The sequence below is a fragment of the Scatophagus argus genome, chromosome 7, assembly GCF_020382885.2.
Source record: "Scatophagus argus isolate fScaArg1 chromosome 7, fScaArg1.pri, whole genome shotgun sequence".
NCBI classification, from domain to species: domain Eukaryota; kingdom Metazoa; phylum Chordata; class Actinopteri; family Scatophagidae; genus Scatophagus; species Scatophagus argus.
In genome coordinates this window covers 18511447-18534055 of record NC_058499.1, presented here as the reverse complement: position 1 = coordinate 18534055, position 22609 = coordinate 18511447, and the positions used below count along the sequence as shown (strand labels likewise).

Here is a 22609-nt window from a genome sequence, read left to right as displayed (position 1 = left end):
CCCCATGTTTTGTAAAGTTGAGTGGTTACACTTCGATAGTCCTCTAAAGATTTTTAGGTTGACGCATGAAGTAAAAAGCTTAAGGGCCCTGACACACCGGTGTCATCCCATCTGTGAGCGTCTATGGCACGAGTTTCTGCAGAGGGTCCCACACCACTGGCCCTAGTCAGCTCTAGTTGGCAAGCATTTTGTCAGACTGAACATAATGAAGAGCCCGTTGGTGAGAGAAATCGCTCAGATTGGCTGTTCAGCTCAGTGAGCATAGCTGCTGAAGTCACCACCATGTTCACCAGCAGGTCGCCAACTTTGTCTGTCGTTTGGTGATAAACACCATTGTTAACACTGTGCACAAGAAGAGGAGTAAAAATAGCAGCACGTTTTACATTACAGTCAATAATCAATTACTAACCTTTAGCAATCTAAAAGCTAGAACCCTCCTTTATGAGACAGCAACAGATTGCAACATGTCCAATTAACCATTAACCTACAATAATTTGAGTGCTCATTGGAATTCTGCTGGAAATGATGGCATAGACATGACAGATATCACGTACAGGATGCAATTTATGAGTCATCTAGCATGACAAAGATGAACTCCTGCGACCGTTTAATAACTCTAGAAATTAGTTCTGATAATGCTAAACTTGAAATAGTAACTTTTTTCAACCTTGTCCTGATTTTTGTGATTTCTTCCTGCATAAAGCAAACATGCATCCCTCCCTCCCTCCGATGGACTTAGGTTAGGTTGCATGGCTCTGCTATAGCGTCCAAGGGTCAGCTGAATGGATAAATGTAAACAGTCTCATTGGTCTCAGGAATGCATTCCTCAAACTGGCCTACTTCTGACCTGTAAGGTAGAAGTAACGGCCAAGACGTAATCTTTAACCCCGAACTGTGGGAAATCACCAAAGCAAATCGACTGGGTCCAAATATATCAGCCATACACAAAACTTCAACTTTCTACATTAAAGAAAGTATTGGTAGTGAAGACGGAGAACGAACGGTGTCACATGTCAGTTCAACAAACATCTCACATGTTCCTACAGGAGCTCAAAACTTTAGGGAATTATATCTTGACAGTTTTTATCTTCACGGTTTCAGCTTTGTATTTAATCTGAGTTCAGTAACATAATAACTTTAATAGTATCTTAATGGCTTCTATCAGGCTGTTTGGTTTTCTGCTTGACTCAACATTCTGGAATACACTAATGACCTCATTCAGTAGAGGACACTGTTGAACGGGTAACATGGTAATTGTCCTTCACATATACTGACTTCCGTACAGTAAGTGCTTTCTACAGAACACTGCCATCAAACACTTAATAACCTGCCATCAGCATCTAGTTACAGACATCTCTCCTTTTAAGGACTTAGTGCAGACTAGATCCGCTGCAATATGCATGTTGGTTTGAGATGGACGGGAGCCTGAAGGTACTGATGAGTCAACCACAGCAGCAGACCTGTGGGCAAAACCTGACGGCTGGGATATGTGACACAGCAGGCGCTACCATCCAGAGCACTTCCTTCCTTCTGTCCTTTCATCTAGTAGTGTTTCCAAACCCACAGCACTTTGTCGGGTCATGGGGGGGTCAGAGCTAGACAGGAACTCACTCCCTCCCTCTGAGAGACAATCAACGAGGGGTCCGAATGACTCAACTTGACTTTGCCCGCTATGCAATACAGATGCAGTGGATGACGGTGGTAGTGAAAAACCACACTCTAATGTCAAATCTGCCTCATGAACTTTATGCTGGGCAGCTTCGGGGTATTTAGGATAGCATGTGAGTCAGCGTTGTCACAAGGAAACTTTTATGGTGTTTGGCCTAACATGGCTTGTCTCCAAACAGGAGAAAAGGGTGGGACGTAACACAAGAGTATGCTGGACTATACCGAATACGGACTAAAATAGATAGAGATCTGAATCTACATTATAAGTAAACTGCAGCATCCAGAATTATATCAATCTATGTCCAGTGTTAACAGGAAAAAAAAAAAAGCCAAAAATATGCCACTAAGCGAGGAGTGGATAAAATCTTTTATCACAGTATATCTACTCCTTTATTACAATATCAGTATATGTTTTGATAAGGTACATCTGGTCAATGATTCGTTCAGAAACTGAGATGGGAATGTCAGTTTTTCCAATGTCAATATACTTCATCACTCTGATGATTAATTATTGACACATTTCTACCGTCTCAGAATATACATTTAAGCCAGACTACAGACTCCATCAGTTCTTTCTTGCGCTGTAAGCCATCCTGAGAGTTAAAACATGCAGTTTAAAAAGAGATAACGCATCCCAATTAACATCTGACTGCAAACCCAACACACTGCTACCACAGAGAAGATGTCCACAGGCTGACGCTGTTACAATCTTAAAAGGTGCTGGATGAACAACAAGTCGATGTCACCGATCAAAAACACAAATTCTCCATCACTCCAGTGAGACAGGATAGGGTCTTTGTCCAGGGGAAACCGCCTGTGGAATACTGTACTGTAGTATTGTTATTGTTCTTAAGGTCAGTGAACAGTCTGTCAGCCAGGCCAGTAACACACACGTCAAATACAAATGCATTTAGGGGAAGAGCCAAGATGAGGCTCTGGGTGACTGGAGAATCATAACATCACAACAAACCAGGGAGTGGTGTGTGTTCAGGATAAACAGATGTGGTGTCGTTGCAAAACTCAAGCGAACATTAAAATATGCATAGTTCAGTTTGCGATTTAGATGAGCATATGAAATGATAAGTTTTTTTTTTTAATTTTATCCAGTTTCGCATCTTCACTAAACACACCAGAGAGAAATGATACTTGAAAAAATGTAAAGAAGAAACTGATGGTCTGGGTCAGATGTGGCCTCTAATTCAAATTACTTGTACTATTATGCCATTAGTGTATAAGTAGTGTGTTAAGTATAAGAACGCTCACCTTAAAAGTAACGTACAGGAGTGCAGAAATGCTCCATACAAAGAAAAACACGACAATGATAACAGGTAAATTCACCTCCTGAGGGTCAGTCATCATTGTTATTACAATAAAACAAACATGTTGCCAAAAATAGTCCAGCGTCTTCACAAACTCTGACGTGAAGCTGCAGACGTGAACGCAAGTCTTTATGCCACCACCAGTTCAGTGATACACACAGAGTAGCTGTCGATATAACACGTTTCAGACAAACCTTCCAGCACAGATTAAAATATACAAAAAGAAAAATCAGGGCATTTTGATAGCAGTGAATAGGTGTGGATATTCCCACCATCCACCACATTCCACAGGCTGCCCCACTCCTTTCTATCTGTCCAGGGCTGAGAGCTCAGCTGAATTTAGAAAAGGGGTTGGCAGATGACCAGTGATGCACCATTACAACAATGTGCATGTACTGTGCAGATAAAAAGTGTCAGATTTATAACAGGGATGCGCAGTTAACTCGTTAGTTGTTCTATTAAAACCAGCAGACCGTGACATTCCCAAACGTGCAGAGGTGCAGTCCGTTGATCCAACGTTAACGTTCAAAAATGCACCGCGGTTGTCAAGCGATTGGGAGGAATATCCCTTCTTACCTTTGAGTCGTATGTGTTTATCATCCACTCATATATACCGGGAATTAATCCATGTCCGTGTGTAGATCCAGATTCCCCCGTAAAAGCCACAGTATCGGCGTGTTATTTAAGTGGGTAATGCTAGTTCAGGCCAGAGCAGGGAGCCACACAGCAGAGAAGAAGGCGCAACTTGAAACTGACAGAGGGATCGGTCGAGACCGTAAAGACGACAAGGAGGTGGGAGCAAGCAAGTCTATAAATAACAACAACCTATCGAAACGTTGCACCCTTATTAATATCGCTGTGATTAGAGCTTGGACAATAATACAGCAAAGTATAAGTTAGTATGCTGAGACAAAGGTTTGTTATTTTAGAATACGTAGAGTTTATTTGTAAACGTAAACTGAGAAACCCCCACTACTCCTTGGAGTGAGCTGCGTGTTTTAACTGAGTTTAATCCGATTGGTCCCTTCCAACGTGACGCAGCAGTACTGCTGCCTTCACATGGTGTCAGAAACATTAGAACTGGTTTACACAACAGGGAAAGACGGGCGGGACTTTCAGTGAGGGCGCAATTGCAGGGATATTCTTAAAATCCATTATTCCTTAGTGCTTGTGTGCGCCATAAATAAATACTGTCTTGACTGGACATGAGATGTTAAGACAGGTTAATGTCAACGACTGATGGCCTCAAATAAAACTTAATGATTCCTTTTTATGACTGATAATGATAATTGCGCAAATGAGAGATAATAGGCTGATTTCAGTAAGATCAAATTCTAATAAAACTCTGTATTTACTTAAAGTTCCAGTGTAGTATTTGGCGGGACATAGCCTTGGGGATGTGGACCGCATCCAACTGACCGCCCCTCACCTTCCCCTTCCAAGCATGTTGGAGAACCTAAAGTAGCAACAACAAAAGCAAAAGGCTCTCCCCAGGTTCAGTTTGGTTTGTCCATTCTGGGCTAGTAGAGTGTAAATATTTCAAGTGAATATACACTATTGAAAACATAATTATGAATAATAGATTCCATTTCTGCCAATAGATCTCCCTAAATCCTACACACAGGCCCTTTAATCTTGTGTCTAGATTATCAATAGCCATGTTGGGTTTGAAATTAAATATGGAATTATATGGAAGTGAGGTGCTGATCACTGGAAATTGACTAGAAATGGTGCACGCTGTGGCTTCTCTGTGGCTTTCCTTTTAATCTGATGACAGTTTCAGCCCTAAAGTATCTTCAACATGAACAACCATGGGATTGGAATTAAAGCCATTCCACAGACCACTGCTCCTGGGTCTACACTGCTGCTAATTTGTTCAACTGAGTTATCAGATTAATTAACAAACACAGTATTTGTCATGGCCTCTGCAAAAGAAGTACGGACAGCACTGAAGGAAGGGATTTAACAGGTTCCTTGATGTAATTCCTCAGCCTAAGTGAGTTTGTTGTGTCTGTCAGCTAGTATCTTTTCCACTGTATAGACTCTTAAAAAAATGCAATTCCTGTTGAATTCCAAAAACCCATTTGTTTGTTTTATAACAAAGCATAGACATGGACTGTGCTGTGGTTTTAGATGGGCTGACGTTTGCCTTAGAGGCAAACCCCATAAGATTACAACTTGGGAAAATTATAAGTTTCAAACAATTACTTTCAAATGGCAAGACATCACGTGGAAAAGAGGATAGTGAGCCTGGCTGCTTCCCACAGACAGAAATATGCATTGCTGATAAGCTATTTTGTTCTGTCTCAATCACAACACAATCCTAGACTTAAACTACAAAATTCTACATGTTAACAGCGCTCCTGACTGCCAATCCAAGCAAACAATTAACAACTGTAGTGATTATCCTGCTGTTTTTCTTGCAAATTTATTGCAACTCAAATCAAGAATTTCTTAACTTTGCTATTAAAGACATTAGTCTGTCATTCACTGAATTGAAATATGAAAAGTCATACATTCAATGCATGTCCATGATAAAAATGTAGTTCTTTCTTAAGTAACTATGTAAACATGAACATTGTATCACATCTCTCATGTTTTTTGCAGTACTAATGTGAGATTCCAACCTATGCTAATTAAAAACAGCAACATTGTGACTGTGAGACAACTTCCAGCCAGGAAAGCTTACTGCCTCCACCATCACAAGGACATTAATGTGAGGTCTCCAGCCTCCAAACAAGCTGCCCTAGTTGGATCTGCACAGATTTGCTAATTAAACAAACCACAGGGGGATGCGGGATGTCAACCGAGTCTGCATGTGTGAAAATGAGAGAAAAAGGAAGACAGTGAAGTGAAATGACTCCCTGCCACATCCCAGTACAACAGAGAGAGAGAGAGAGAGAGTTTCTCCACATTATGAAACCATCTCTAATTGTACCGAGCACGTTGGTTCCCACCCGCCTCTGTTCACTGACTGAGGTTTGTCATAAGTCATTCATTGAGGATTGGTGGATGGTGACTGAAGCATGCAGACAAAGCATTGTCTAATGTCTAACATAGGTGAGGCCAACTGCACACATTCCCAATATAACAAAGGGATTACACATGATGCCATCCCAGAAATGTTCAAAGGCATCTGCCATATCACATTATCAAACACAGGTGACAATGGACTGCATCAAATGTTCATTCATTTGGCTATGATGAAGCTGATCAAAGAGGACAACAAAGGTACTTACTGTGCAGAGGGAAGGCAGACAAAAGCTGAAGGTCTAAAAGGTATTCCTCTGGCTGGGATTTGTTCTCTTTCTATTTTCCTCCTTGTCTCTTTTCGCCTCTCCTCCCGCCTTCTCCCCCTCTTCTCACCACAGCAAGATGCTGCCTGGACCAGTGCTCGTTGCCATGGTAACCAAGACTGGGGGGGATTCTCACATGACTGTATATCCCTGAGCACTGATTGGTCTGACGTATGAAAGTGTGGTGGGAGGGATGAGGCAGTGGGGGGATGATGTCACACGCCCACCGGTTCCCAAATGGGAGGGATCCTCACTGAGGCCGCCTGTAAGCACACACAGACACAATGGGCATCTTTTTTAAGGTGGGGCTGAGCTGAGGTGGAGCTTTTAGACAGTCAAGGATGACTACACTTGACTCTCTGACCTATAAGAAATTTGATTTGCTTTCAGCTCAAAACTGCCAGGGGCCATGTTGTAGAAATAATGCAAGTGTTAGCCGACATACGAGAGCACCCATATGTGACAGCTTGACCTGCTGGCCTGCCTCACTTCAACCTCTCCTACAGGGGCAACAATGAGAGCTATTTATAATAGTGCTGTGCCTCTATTTGTAGTAATATTCAAACTGTGTGCAAAGCAAAACATTCAAACAATGAAACAATTGAGCTTTTGGCCACCGTGACATATGATAAGTAAATGACCTAAAGTATTTCCTGCATTGAGGCATTACATTAATACTGCACACTTAGCTTTAACTGTACCTTTTACAAGATACAAAGACTTAAGACAGCATCACGGTCATGTGCTGAACAGCCTATGTGTCATAATTGCATAATGATAAGCACTCTGATGTCATAGAGATACAAGCGCTTTACAGACTTGAAAGGGGAAAACTTGGCAGAGCAACAGCAGCAATGAAAGCAGCATTTAGTTACTGAGTGAAAGAAAGAAAAATCTCTTAATGTTCATTGAGGCAGTTAAAGGTTTCAAAAAGAGCGCTTGGGTGTTTTACACTCTATCTGAAGCAAAGTAGGTCTCTGTCAATTTCACACTGATTCCCACGGATGACATGAGTAATCATGGTCGAGGCTTGTTGTCCAGACTGTTGTGTAACGGTCTGGGATTGGTCCAGTTCTGCCAGAGATGAGAAATGTTCTTGTTTGAGGAGGATCTGATGTGCGTGCGTGCGTGTGTTTTGTTGAGCTGATGTCATATGTCACCTTTGCAATCCTGCACAGACAGACAGTTCTCAAAGTTGACAGCCATTTGGGCTTTTTTTCTTTTAAATTGATTTTTGTCCATTTTGTTTTACAGTGTGGAGATGTGTGTGTGTGTGTGTGTGTACACTTCATTTCCTGACGGACACAAATAAATAATGACATCTGTAGTCTTTGCTCAGTTGGCAATAATCCAGACACCTGTCATCTTTGGGTATGTCATTACACACAGTAGATGTTAAACACGCTCCTTCCTCTGGCCTGTATTTACATACAATTCTTCTGTATTTGAACACATTTTCTGAATAAAATTAAACAAAATATCAGGTGGAAATAAAATGAAAACTACACAAAAAAATTCCTTCTTCACAAATCACAAGTTTTTAATATTACAAACCATCAAAGAGCATCTAATGGATATTTCCACTGTGAATCCGAAACAAGTAGTTGTTATGATGTCTGTAGTAAGTGTTTTCCAGAATCCCATCTGTTTCTGATTCTTCTCACGTCCTCGTCTAATGTTGCACAGAGGCTATCTGAATTGATCAGAAATGTAGCTCAAACACGGCGCTCCAAAGGCAACTGGAGCTATGCATTATGCAGCCATTTTTCTTCTAATGCTCTAACTGTACAGTGAGCTTAATAAATTATTAAAATAAAAAAAACGTGCATTGTCTCCAAAGCTGTCTGTTTCTCTACACTCTGCAGAGAAGGTGTTATTTCTCTAATATGAACTATATTATATGCCAGACTTTCTGAGGTCATGAGTTGCTTTCCGAATGCTTCCTCATGTAAATCATAGAGACTTTGCAGTAGTAAAAATGCTGAGACAGAAAACAGAGATGTATATATAAATCTAATCTAAATTATGTAAAACTAGAAACAAAACTCAGAATCAGTAAAGCACTGTTAAACCATATTCAACCAAATGAAGCTGGCAGTGAAACTAAAAACCAAATATAACCTTACACAGTTTAAATATTGTGTCTTGGTCAAACAGAACAGTGTCTGTGTCTATATGCATGGTGGTCTACTGTAGGTTCAAGCAGGTTCTCTAACAGGTCTGACACCATATGAAATAGGAAATAAACAGGACACAGTAAATGAATCCCATGCATAGAGAATGTCAGAGAATGAATGTCAGTTCCATATACATATTCTGTCTGCCCTTTCAAGTGTGCGTGAAAAGGTGGAGGTGATGATGAGAGAAGTGGTAGTAATAGATGATCTCATCATGTTCATGGCCCTTCATCAGAAACCTGTTACGGGCCAGTGAGCACTGGGCTGCAGCTGAGGAGACTGAGAGACAGAGCAGGAGTAATCCTGCAGGTCAGTGTTAGTCCTACAGCAGCTGACACTTTCCACTTGAAAACGGTACTATTCCTAAAAAAAAAAAAAAAAAAAAAAAAAAATTGGCTCACCAGTTGTTGAGTCTTTTTTTTCTGAAGCACATAAAAAGCTGACATTGCTATTTGAGTGAAGATTTTTTTATTAATCATGCAAAACTTCTAATGATTCCTTTGCTTTACTTAACATACTTCCACATCATTCATTTTGAACAAAAGATAAGGAAGCAAATCCTTAATAACAAACAAGATCCTGGGATGAATTGGAAAAAAACATTGCATTTATTTATTTACAGTAAATACATTCCTATTTATCTTTTTACTATTTAATATATTCTTATTTATTAAGCAAGCAGAACCTGAGAAAAGTATCGATAACACAATGAAAACTTTAATTTCAACACTTTAATAGTTTGAACATAAGCGGACAAAAACTGTCTTTCTTACTGCTGCAATATTTCGATCTACAAAACCTTCACCAGGCGCTGGACAGTGCATGAACAAACATCTCAGCAGTTGCTCATATATTCAAACTGTAGGTGCAAAGTAAAGGATGCAATTAGAAGACCACAGACCTTACGTCCACTGGTGTCACAGTCAAAAGGTTACAAAACCACCAAAACCTGGCTATCGATGCAAGGTGGTCATCCTAAACTGCATCAAACACAAAGTGGGACACATACTCACCGAGGCAGGCACATTGTGTACAGTTCTGATATAGAAGGTAATTGTTTGAACCCACAGATGAGCACAACATGAATCCCCTCAGTCCAAACAAGAGAGACTGAAAAAGATCTTTCCAGAATCACATCAGTATTTCAGGCAACATGAATCCAGCCAGTGCTGTAATGTGAACATTTAATTTCCTCCAGAACCAAGAGCACTAACCCTGTGCAAACACTGCGTAAATCAGCTCTAGTCAGCTGCCCCTAAGCATGATGGGTAGAGGGAGAAAAGAAGAGACAGAGAGGTGTTTGTGTGTGGCTGTAGGAGGTCCAATAGAGGAATCAAAGACGGAGAACAAAAGCTACTGAGTGAAAACACAACGACCTGCAGAGGCAGAGGAGAGAAAGGACAGACAGTGAGTTGGGCTTTCAGGAGGTCTGGCCTGTGTCTGTGGTCAGTCTGAGCCAGTCTAAATTTAACTGTGTGTGTTTAGGAGACCTCAGACCAAGGCTGTGAGAGGACTGAAACAGCAGCAGTGGTCAGGGTGCGGCCACACTGGACCCATTTCTCACACTGCTGGCCCTTTTACTGTGTCCATGACCTGCTAAGCAGGCTATAAATCTAACCTTTCCTGGAAGTTAAAAGGGTCAAATGTGATGGCTGTGACCTGTGACCCTTTGTCCCACACCCCTTCCTGATCCTCAGCCACACAGATGCTCCTGGCCCACGTATGGCTGTGACTGTAATGATTGGGTGTTTAAGGGTTAAAAGTAAACTGCTGTAGATTTCTGTACTGGATTGGCTTTGAGTGGTTCCCATGCTGAGGAGTAAATGTGTCCACAAGAAAAATAGTCATTTTCTCTTCCGTTGCCACAGTGCACCATTTCTATTGTGTTTTTTAAAGAGTCATAAGAGTCAAAAGAGTTCACCCGTATTACAAAACAAAATCTTAGTTACCTCAAGTGGTAAATAGTCATGCAAATAGTTTTGCTTTTACTTGCCAAGGCTGTGAATTTCTTTCTGCTTCTACACCAACACAATAGGGGTGAATTTATTTTGTTTTTTGTTTTTTTTGTAGTCACAGCGCTGAAAAATATATTTAAACAAGACTAAGAGACTTCATGCTAGCTTTTCTGTGAGGCTGTAGGCTACTTTACAGTAGTTCTTTGAGCTATGTGCTAACATCAGCATGCTGTCACTCACATTGTCAACCAAATGTAAATGATAACATGATGTTTATAAGGTGCTAAGCATAGTTATAATCTTGGTGTAGCAAGTCAGCATGCCAACATAAGCACCTAATCCATGATTGCCACTGAGCTTGCAGATATTTGGTCAAAAATCAAAGTACTGGCAAAGAAAACAAGGAAACATTTTGATTTGATATGACATAATATGATGGCCACAATAACCACAATGACCAAGGTTATTAGAACACATGGTATCATGAAGGTTGGTGCCAAATTTCTCAAGCCATCTATTAACACAGCTGTTGAGATACTTCAGACTGGACCAAAGCGGTAGGCTACAGACCTAACCCTAACCCTACAACAGATTGAGACAAAGTACTAGCAACCTATCCTTCCAGAATCTGTGTCTGTCATGCCCTGGATAATCAAGATGTCTCTGTTTAACAGTTTAACAGGAACTTTTTCTCTGATATTACCACAAGTTAAATTCCATTCACCTCCTTTGCATTGGACTGATGGTGGAAATCTCAGAGATATATATTTTAACAGATGCAAATAATATTTTCTGCATGGCAAGATACTACTACAGCTAATGGAAAAATGTGTGTGTGTGTGTTTTAAGTTTTAAATCTAAACTGGCCCATTAGTATTATGTTTAGTGTGTCATTTATAATGGATATATTTTTTTTCTACAAGACACATTCCTTCCTGTTTGCACCCAGATAAAACACAAGGGTTTTGGCTATTACGGTCACTAGGGTATATTGTACTTACATACTTCAAACATGATTTGCAGATGCTAATTCACTAATCACAGTGTCTCACAGTAAGCACAGTATGAACAGACTTGGTTGGTCTTTGCAGGATTTTATGATTCATTCTCATTATCTTAGTACCTCTGAAAACAAGCAGCACTCAGAGTAAAGAGCACTTGGTTTCCTTTCTTTATAAATCAATGCAAAGGCAAAATCAACTTACAGTGCAAATGCCTGTCAGGAGTTCTGGACTGAGTTTGATTTGTGTCTATGACATTGTCTTTCTAAAATGTTTAAACCAATCTAAATAGCTTCAATGACACACCTTAACCAACCAATCCCTGACTGTCAACCTGCCTCGGATCAATTCACTTACCCTTGGCCTGGAACAGACAAGGCTTTTAAACACGATCAGTTACCATGGAAATCAGATTTTCTTCCTGTCATGGAGAAGATGAGAACCCAGACCTTACCTTAGCTCTTAGCAAGCACATCGCATTATTAGATGGAAGAACACAGAAACACAGCTTGGAGGGAAATTATACTATATTATTACTTATTTATTAAAAAGTCTGGGCATCCCCTGTCTGTTGGGAGATATGGAGACCACCTTTAACTTCCAGTATGCATACACATAGCCAGCACAGAACAGAGACACTGGTCCTACAGGGCCTACACATAATGGATCATGATGTCTTCTCACACATACACAGGAAAAAATAGATAGTGACGTGTAAGCCCTGCTCATTTAGGCCTTTATCAAATATTAAACATATGCTGTTCCGGTCATTCTAATGGCTGGTAAAGTATGCTTGATTCCCGTTCAGCTTGTACTGTTTCTCCTCCTTCAGAGAGTAATCTTAATATAACTTAATTTAATAGGATCAACCTTCAAGCCTGCCATACTTGAGTTAGTACGTTGGCAGAGTAACAACATGCCAGACACACAACAGACCGTGGAAAAGGGTAATTGCTTCTAAATCCATGGAATTAAATTGTTTAATAATTTGAATTACATCTCAGAACAAGGTTATATTCTGCCTGGGAATGATTGTTTACTTGATGGTTAGGTTTATTCCCTTTATCTTCAGTGCAAAACAAAAAAATCTCAGCAAGGTTGAGAGAAAATGTAACAGAGTCCAGTCTGTATGAAGCAATTGTTGCATGTTAGCCTCGTTATAAAACTTCATTAGTTATGATAATGAATTTGACACATCAAAGATCTAGTTATGTAACAAAGTAACACTGTACAGATTAAAGTTCAAATATTGTATTAAATTCATGAGTAAGATGCTGGATTATCTGCACATTAATCTGGTCATGCAGAGCGGCTGACATACTACACGACACAGTTTGGCTGGGGGAAAAAAGCCAACATTGGGTGAAAGAAGCTGAAGAGCAAGTTTTTGTCATATCATCATAGCAGGTTAGTTTTGTCTGGTGCCAGTAGGGAGAAAATGGGTACAGGTCAAAACAACTCATTAGTAAAACCAATACTATTCTATATCTATGCTATACTGACCCACTCTGATGGCATTTTAAACCAGTGATGCTCATTTAAATTTTAATTTTGTAATTATTAAGTCAAGCAGTTTTTTTTCATTTATTTATTTTTTTACATTGTGCCTTTTGCAACAATGCCTAATACCCATTAATGTAAATAAAAAATCTTTGAACATTTCAACAATTCTGTTCATTATTTTGTTCATTACAAAGTTAAGTATCGTCTGTGTTAACTGCCATGTATGGAAAACAGGCTGGAGTTGAGCAGTCCCTCTTATCACACAGTACTGAGTCCAAACAGTGTGTACTTGTGACCAGAGCAGAATTTTAATTGTACTCAGCTGTGTACTGCCAAGGTGCCCTTTCTGCCTCTGTCTCTCTCTCTCTCTTTTGCCCCCTTCGTCCATGCACTTCATCCCTCCCTGCTTTTCCCAGAGTAACTATGAAGCTGCTGTATGACCAGGCAGCAGGCGCTAACTGTAATCTGCAATCAGTAAACACAAATCACTACGCATATACAGTACAGTTGTCCACACTGAGAAGCCTTTTTTTGTTCATCTGCAATCAAAAACATCACTCTTATCACATAACACAACATAAGCCGAGCTGAAGTGCTGTTTTGTCATCCTGCACCAGAAGAAACTGAAAAGTACACGACCCCAACTTGACTTATAGTGTGAAAACTGAACCAGACCGTTTGTCTAACCTGAAGTTTGTGGTTTTTCAGCGCCCATTTTACATTTTAATTGCAGCACATATGGGCAGATGTTGACTCAGTAATTCCACAACAGGCTGAGGTCATGGTTTCAGTCGAGTCTTGAACTCGATACAAAGCTGCCATGACAGTCACGTTCTGCAGCTTGACAATGGATCTGTGCACAAACACAGCTCAAGGACAGAAACCAAATACCCCTCTGTCTTTACGTAGAGATTACAGACAAACGCACACACATGCATACTTGTAACACATAGACATTCATACACAACCAATACCTCAACACATGCTGTACACAAAAAAAATACACAGACACATTCCCATACCAAGTGTCCATTATTATTAGAGATGGCAATATTTTCAAGAGACAATAGATTTACACAGTATTTTACTTTCTGTAGCTCCAAACATTTCTTTTCATATTTTATTAGCTATGACTAGCTCATTAGCTCGTTAGAGACAAACTCACGAGTTGTACAACATAAAGTGGGCAGTATTAGCTCCTGTAATGATGATTTTCCTCCTCAGATCCCTCTGTGCTGCATGTCTACAGAGCAACACCCTGCTGTCAGCCCTCAGGCTCTGAGTCAACTCTTGGGAGTTAATAACACAACAGGACGTGTCTGCATGACGGAGGAGGATTTAAAGTACATGTGTGGACCAAAACTTCCCGCTTCGTTCTGTATTGAGTAGGCTGCAGTCACAACACTGAACATCCTGGGGCTACCACAAGACCGATGCTATTTCTAGTGCATTTTATAGCACTGTTTGAATGAGTACTGCACAATGAAGTGCTTATGCTAGTAATACAAAACCTTTTTCTGGTGTACCATGCACTCAACACAGTGAGATCATGCAGTAGAAGTGGAGATGCCACCACCACAGCCCTGATACTGTCAGGTTTAGCATAATAGAGGAAGTGAGAAGTGACAGCATGAACAGAGCTGTCAATGACTCTTCTAACAGGGTTTTTACCACAGTCCATTACTGGTGTCTTATAGCAACAAATTGATCTGTTCTCTACTCTCAGACGAATTCTAACATGCCACTCTAGTTGATGGTTTATAAACGTGATCACATTAATCTTAAATGAATGAAAAAGCTCTGGTACTGTTAGCTTTTGTGCTGTAATGTACTAGGTAACAGCATAATTTATATTGAGCTATGGCTAATGACAATATCAAAGGAAGAGAAGGCAGACATCAATCCCAACCCACATGGTCTTGTTCTATTTTTCCTCACTGCTCAGCTCTCCAAATTCTCACACTCCATCTTATCAACCAGATCGCTGCCCTCTGTGTCGATGGAAAAGAGTAAACACACAACTATCGTCTGCAGCTGTTCAAATATTGTGACATGTGATCTCTGGCTGGCACAAAGAGCGCTTGTAATGAACGACTGGGATACAAAGACTGGGAGAACAGGGAGAGCATCTCTGGGGCCTGTCCCCTGCTCTCAGCCTAAACACACACACACACACACACACACAAACACGCAGCAATGTCTTTATTGTTCATTCTGCTGCGTTTGATGCTGATGCTCTTGTCTCTGTACTCTGAAAAAACAGCCACACATGAAGAAATTTCCCACACACCAAGCATCTGTTGCTATCGCCACTTCACTGCCCCTAATCATGTAGTGCAAACATGACAATCAGGAAATCTGAGGAAAAGCATTATCAACATAAACCATGTGTTGAATAAACATGTCATTGAGTGGTGCTTTTTAAACAGAAATGTTATCAAAAGGAAGCCAAAGTAGTTATATTCCTTATCTGCTGAAAGGACAAAACTGTTCTTTTTCTGCTGTTTGCCCTGCTTTGTCACTCCTTGACAAGATGTTCTGAGCCTTTCATTCTTCTTTCAACTGCAAACACTTGTGTTTTGTGTGCTTTGTAGCTTTAATCACAAGCATAGATGGGGATCGAAAGAACAAATCCTGAGTCTCCAAGCTCTCTTGTCATGTTTTTAAAATCAGACATTAAGTCCTTCCTCTCATCACCTACTGTCTACCAGATCTGAAGGGATTACTTGGGCCTAAAAAGATAGAAACACTAATTACTGAAAGCAAGATTTGATTGTTAACATGATCAGTGGTGAGGGGTTTTTAGGGTTGAATAGATCCCTGAAGAAAGCCAATCTTGATCAGATAAATACTTCTCTGACCTCACAGCAGTGGTGAAACCAAGTGACACATGAATTCTGGGTTGAGGCAGTAGCCTACAACATGCTGATGTTTAGCAGGTAAAATTTGTGATAAGCACTAACAATGTCAGTAAACCTGAGTCTGGCAGTGATGTCATTAGTTTTCCACGAGTTGGTCATAGATTAAATCGTTTTTTTGACTTGATGATAAAGTCAGCTGAAAAGCTAAGGTTAGTACAATTCCTCCTAAGGGGAACAGTGCTAAATTTAACGCCAGTCTATCCTACAGTTGTTGAGACATTTCAGCCAATGCTACATAGGTCAACCCAAGGCATCATCAAAGTTGTTAGGGGTCATTTTCTGGAAGCCATGAATGACTGTATAAAATGACCGCAGACCAGCCAAAAAACACCATTTATGATCACTACAGCCAAGCAAGAAGAGGAATCCACAGACTTACTCTTTAAATCAGGTAAGAGTTTGAGATTTAACAAACTTCCACAAACTCAGTTTACACAAATTCATTCGGTCAACAAAGAGGAATGCCCTCAGTTTAAATTAGATCCTGAGGAACAAAATTCGCAAAACTTCTAAAACAAGTCAAGACCTTTGAAAGGTCTAAATCATTACTGTTATTATAAGCCCTGAAAAAGAGAAGTGCCCAGAAGACGAATATTATTTGCACATTTACACATTAGGTTGAAAACCTTGAAGTTAAGGGATTCTGTAAACTTGATTCTTTATGTAATTCTTTATATAGTTAAAGTGCTGTGCTCACACAATGGCCAAATATATGTAATTGTTGAATGAAAAACAGATGGGCAGAGAACGCAGCTTTTCAACTACAGTGAAAGAGAATCACGTCAGAGTCCAGCTATTCTGATAATCCCAGAGTTGAGGCATGACCTCACTGAAGAGGCCTTGTATGGTGTGTGTCATGTCCACTTTTCCTCTCTGATGAGGCTCTACAGACTTGGCTCCTCATGAGGCATGAAGGTATGAAATAATACTTTGATCTCAGGGGCCTCTGGCACATTTGGGTTGATGCAGTGTGCCTGGATACAGTAAAACAAAAGTTATAAAACAAGCACATTTTCTTCCGAGAAGAAGCTAATTAAAAACTTGTAGAGATAATATCCTGTAAGTAAGTACATGTAAAGTCTTTTTTCTTTTCAAGAAAAGACAATCATGTTCATCATCTCCACACAAAGATGATACCTCAGATGCTTAAATGAGCATTCAGTAGTTAGATGGGTTTAACTGATTTATAATGTCCTCTCTTCTGTAATGACTGTTGGCATGAATGATACGTCATAATTACAGATCTGTGCCATTTTTAATCATGGTCTTTGAAGGCTGACTAATTTTTGTTTTTGAATTAAAAACCGATAAATATTTAAAAATAAATGCACAGTAAAGTCACAAAGCTTATAATTTAAGAGAGCTAAGAAAAGGCAGCTATTATCAATGCTTAAAAAACTACACCTGAATATGACACGTGATTCCACTGAGTCATTTAAACATTCACTGCATGCCAGCCTGTAGAGAAACCCAAATTACATAACAACTTCTCTTTAAGTTGAGGTTACTGTACTTATATACTTAAACAGAGGCTACTCTGGCATGCAGCTAGATTGAATGCACTAGAGCATAATTACAGTGCATATGTCCTGTATGCAAACTGAATGTCACACAAAAGAACAACACTCATCTCAAGGCAGACATCCCATAATTTTGTCATTCAGTGAGGGTGTGGAGGAGTGTGGGTAGCTCCAAATCCAGTAGTCAGCTTTTCTGTGGTGTGATTTAACCAGTTAACCTGGTAACCTTACACTCTCAGACAGACCCCGTCAGCAGCTCGTCTCTGAGTGGATATTTTTACAAGAGCTGTGGCTGCATGGATCTCACTATAATGTGTGATACATTTCAACTCAATTCAATTCAAAGAGGAATGGAAAGCAGACATTTACATTGGCAAAGTGTGAAGTTAAAAACAGAAACATAGCATAGAAATGTAAACTGTATATCATTTACTGTGTCTCTTCTTCTTTAAACTTTAGAAAGGCAAAAAAGTAGCCTAAGACAGCCAGGTGAAACACAGGCAGGTAAGGCAGATGTAGTGCAAACAGCTACGTGCTGTAGCCTGGATAAACCCATTCTCCCCTTGCAGGGGAAAAAGTATTCTGAAGCCAAGAATACAAGAGAGCCCAACCACACCCAGAGCACCCAACCACATTCAATAGGACTTCACACAGAATACATCTGGGGAAAAGAAGATTCCCACAATCCATGTGGCAGGTTGGCCAGAGCGCAGCTGGTTCATGGAGGTATAGAACAGATATGTGGACAATCTCTGCTGTTCTCCTGTTGAGAGCAGCTCACGCACAGCTTTCTGCCTGGCCCTCGCGTGCTCAACCTGCCTGAGTGCCCAGCTGGAATTCCCACCCTGTCAGACAGGCTTTCTTTAATCTAGTATTCAGCTGGGACTCTTCATCACTGCAGTGTACATTTTTGCAACAGCTCTGTCTCCTGCCAAGCTCATGCATGAGTCCACTAGTCCGCTGTGTCATGTTAGATGGTTACTAGGTTACACTGAGTGTTTGTTTAGTACTGTTGTGATGAAGAAGACTAGTCCAAGATGAGAACAGTGTAGTTCTCACAGAGGCGTTGGAAATGGAAATCTGTTAAAATATATGCTTTCTAATTTCTTTGTGCATAAGATACTTGGGTGTTGATGTGATGGTAGGAGCACTTGATGACAAACTGCTTAGATGACTTACAGTAATGTGATGACTCTCGTGCTGTATTTAAACGAGGGTCATGCTTATCATATTTCAGAGTTCACAAGTGATATGTTCACATTTAAATGTTTCTTTTTGCTCGTTTGTCATCGCTAAACATGACATTAAAACCATTTTTTGACAAGGGGACAAGGCAAACTCTGTTTTGTTCTGTCAATTGGCTGCCAATTATGTTCTCACTATTTCAACCATGTGTGTTATGTGCACTCAAAGTCATGTTATTAAAAATACAAATTCACAAGGGGCATTTGTGCCTCATCAGCTTTCATCAATGACATTCACCAATTATGAAATGCGAACATGCCAATACATAGCATTATCGGTATGATTGTGTCAAAACCTCTTTATCCATCTCATTATTACTGTAGTATTACTACTGAAAGTTTCTCTTGACGTTGTGTGACTGACACACCGTATGCTGAAAGTCGATCCTGGTGGGATTGGGATTAAGAACTAGGGAGACAGCTGCATTGAGAACTTAAGTCCAGTTTGGACCCCCTCCCTAGTCTGTGCATGTGTATGTGGACATGAATGTGGACACAAATGTGTGTTGCACCTATTTATGAACGTCTGACCCCGTGCGTGACCTCATGCCAACACCCCCTGCCCGTGTATGTGTTGAGCTGTGAAACTCGCTCCTTCTCTCTTTTCTCAAAGTTCAGCACTGCCATATCCTGTTTTCTGCCTCCCTGCACCTTAAGCCTCTGATCTTTACTCCCTGTCGATCGACTTCACAAACGAGCACAATCGCACACGTGTATGCATATTCACCTGTAGTCACATAAAGAGCGCGCACATAACGATGCATCAAACAGACAGTAACACATGGTGCTTCGTACTAGCATATTAGAATAAAAGAAGGTAATACATGAAAGCTTTTTAATCTGCCTTTTGCAACCAAAACAGTTAAGTCTGGGGCCATACAACCAAAACACTGAGATGGATGACACTTAGCAAAAACTAAAGGAAATAGCAAGGTGATAATTCTGTGTGGGTTTGTTGCTATGAGTGGCCACTTTCTTAGTACATATTATCACTCCATAAGGATATTTATTTTTATACAAAAATTAAAGTAACCAAGATAGCTGATTTGGTGTCGCCATCTGTGTTTTAGCATTTAAAGACCAAACGCAAGACAGTTTTGAGTCATATTTTCTTCTACTTCTTCTTTCTCCATGTGTTTCATGTAGTCTTGCTCTTCATGGTGGGGTCAGGGTGTTGTTCACAGTGACAACAGAATGGAGTTAGAGTGAGGTTAGGTTGAAGGTGGACAACTGATTGGGGTTAGGGCTGATGCTGGGCTCTTGTTAATGTGAAGACAGAAAAATAAGTGGTCAACAGAATTTGAAACCACACTGGCTCCCATCCCACACCTGCAAGTTTTGGGGTTGTGACTTATTCTGGTAGAGAATCAGCTCCAGTGACAGAAACGGTGCTTGGCCTAGTGTTGGCCCTCATCAGTCATCTATCAAGAGTCTTGCCAAAGTCTGGCAGCCAGGTGTGCAGGATTTAGGCTGCTGCTGAGTTGTTGTAGTTTTGGATACCTCGGACGAAATTATCTCCTGAGGATGCATGGATTTCTTTATTTTCTTCACTTAATAAATATGCAGACAAATGTGCCCAAATCTGCCATGTTCTTCAAGCCACACTGCCCTCTGACCTCTTCCTTCCCGCAGGTCACCCACATCTGAAACAGGCTGGTTTGATGTAGGTGTAAACAGAGGGCATGTGGGCAGCAGATAACACATCTAACAAGGACGAGATCTGTTGGAGATGTGTCTGTCCAACCGTCATGACTGGGACCTAAACTACAACAGATGTGTCTTTGTCACTACAGCCTCTGAGAGGAAAAATCCTACCGGCTTTTTGTCTTTGTTGACTTTGTTTACTGACAGGCACAATCGTTCTCACACAGGATGTTGTATCAAGGTTAATGGTTTTTGCTTGTGTGTGACACTGTTCTAAATAAAAATGTTTAACACATCAGAAAAGTTTCTGGGGACAATGTTGCAGAAATGTGTTACAGAAATCAGTGGTGTAATCACGTGACCATATGGTAGCCATATGTTCCTCATGCAGCTCATAATTAAACATCAGGTCACTATTTTATTTTAAAGGCAAGATGTTGTTTTTGAGACTGAGAAAACTGTTGCCAAAATGTCTCCAGTAACTGTGGCTCTTTTTCTTTGCCTTTCATCTTAGACTACAGAATTCATTCATTCATTCAAGTTCTTGTTCTCTTCCAGCAAGTGTTGATTCTTCTGAGATTAACTTTTGTCTGTGCTTAAGGATGAAAGTAGAGCACCTAACTCAAGTCCTGTGAAGTCAAATATAAAAACCAACAAGTGATGAAACTATATTAAAACAACAATGACTGACTGTCCCCTAGAGTGAAGAAATCTGCATGTCGGTTTACAGGGTAAATGAACTATTAGGAGTCTACATTTACACACTACATACACTATTTATCATTTGATATTAATTTATGTAAATAAATACAACATGAGGACTGAGCAGAGCTTTGTATGCATCAATCCTTGAATGAATGGATCCTTAACTTAAATGTTGCTGTTCTGGCTGTTGACAGGTCAGAAAACTGTTTTGCTTTGTCATTATGAGTATCAGTTATTGAAAGTAACTCAGAAGGAGATGATGCTGAAAACAAACAAAAACTTATCTCAATAAGCAAGGCAAATAAAAATATGACAACTGTAGTTAAAATTGGCATTGGCATTGAATCTAGGCACAGATATGGGCTCAGAAAACAGAACTCAGTCCAAAGATTTCAACCCCCTCTATTCTCTTTTGTAACCCCAGCAGTCCTTCATTGTATGCTGAGCGTAGTACACTGTATTTTGCTGATGTCTGCTGATGAGGTTAGCTTCAAGGGGAACATGGAGGCAATGCCAGTGAAGAGCTGTTAATCTGAATGGAGTTTTCATAAACCTTACACAAACCAAAGATAATGTACTTCAGATGAGAATGAAATGTTCAAATTTGTGTTCCACTTGTGGCTAGTGCAGTTGTTTATGATGGGTAGCAAGTTGTCTGATGAAATGGAAAAGATGAATGGAGATGCTGAGAATGTTTCCAACTGTTTCAAAGTGGACTCCCAGTCGTTTTCACTGGTGCCCAAAATGTTTTAGATCCTGTGGTTGTTCCATAGACGCCATACAGACACAAGTTCTGAGGTTATTTATAGGGCAATGTTTAGTCAAAGCCTGTCCACACTAGGCCCGCAGGGATCACAGTAATGATACTTGCTGCTCCGACTGTAAAAAATACCTCCCATCTGCTTCCACAAGTAACCCAATTCAAGGAATGTTTAACAAAAACTGCAGTGTGTGTATGTGTGTGCCTGGAAGGTCAGTTCGGAGGTCAACACCAAGACCAGACAAAATACACCCCCAGCAGGGTCCATCTGCTGACCAAAACAAAGCTTTTAGAGAAATAACAGGATTATCTGCTGACTATCGTCCGGACAGCTCACAACTAGAGCTGCACAAGAAAACTTAACGTGATGCCTGCCTGTACATGCACAAAAATGCAGAACACATGCAGTCACGCTCTTCCTCAATCACATTTTTTTTGTTTTGTTTTTTTAGCCTTTTCAGACCTTTCTCATATACTCCATGTCATGAATTGGTTTCATTGCGTCCTGCAGAGGTCTCCTCCTCCTCCTCACACTACAGGCACCCGGCTTGGACCTGCCAGAGCTGCATTCTGCCTCTGCTGACCGCTCTGAAAGCGTCCAGAGGCTGTGGTCTGTGCAGAGAGATCCAGTATCTGCCAGCAAGGATTAATGCTGTCAGATGATCTGCTGCGACATACCAGGTAGCTTTCTAAAGTTTAACAAAATACCTCTGCGACAAACAACCTGAACTGCATACAGTTCACTACCAGCTGTGGAAAGAAACTAAACACATTTCCTCAAGCACAGCATCTAAATGCAACACGCAAATGTTGTACATGTTCACTCATCTAGATTCATTTGACAAGTTTAGTTTCCAGTTGTAACATTTATGAAATGTAAACAACAGTGTATCAAT

At 40.4% G+C, this 22609-nt stretch overlaps 1 protein-coding gene across 14 annotated transcripts in view; it reads right to left on the bottom strand.

Annotated features, from left to right (window-relative positions):
- Nucleotides 1–22609, bottom strand: part of mical3a (microtubule associated monooxygenase, calponin and LIM domain containing 3a) — an 81392-nt gene that overhangs the window by 56821 nt on the left and 1962 nt on the right. For 4 of the 14 annotated variants that reach the window (XM_046395518.1, XM_046395517.1, XM_046395519.1 and 1 more), the window contains exon 1: nt 3564–3940. The exons of 1 other annotated variant lie outside the window; for it this stretch is intronic. The gene's annotated coding sequence lies outside the window, so the exon portion shown is untranslated. Of the gene's footprint in view, nt 1–3563; nt 3945–6226; nt 6547–22609 lie in introns of those variants that run through there. 9 more of the 14 variants (XM_046395521.1, XM_046395522.1, XM_046395524.1 and 6 more) reach the window with 6 other exon arrangements.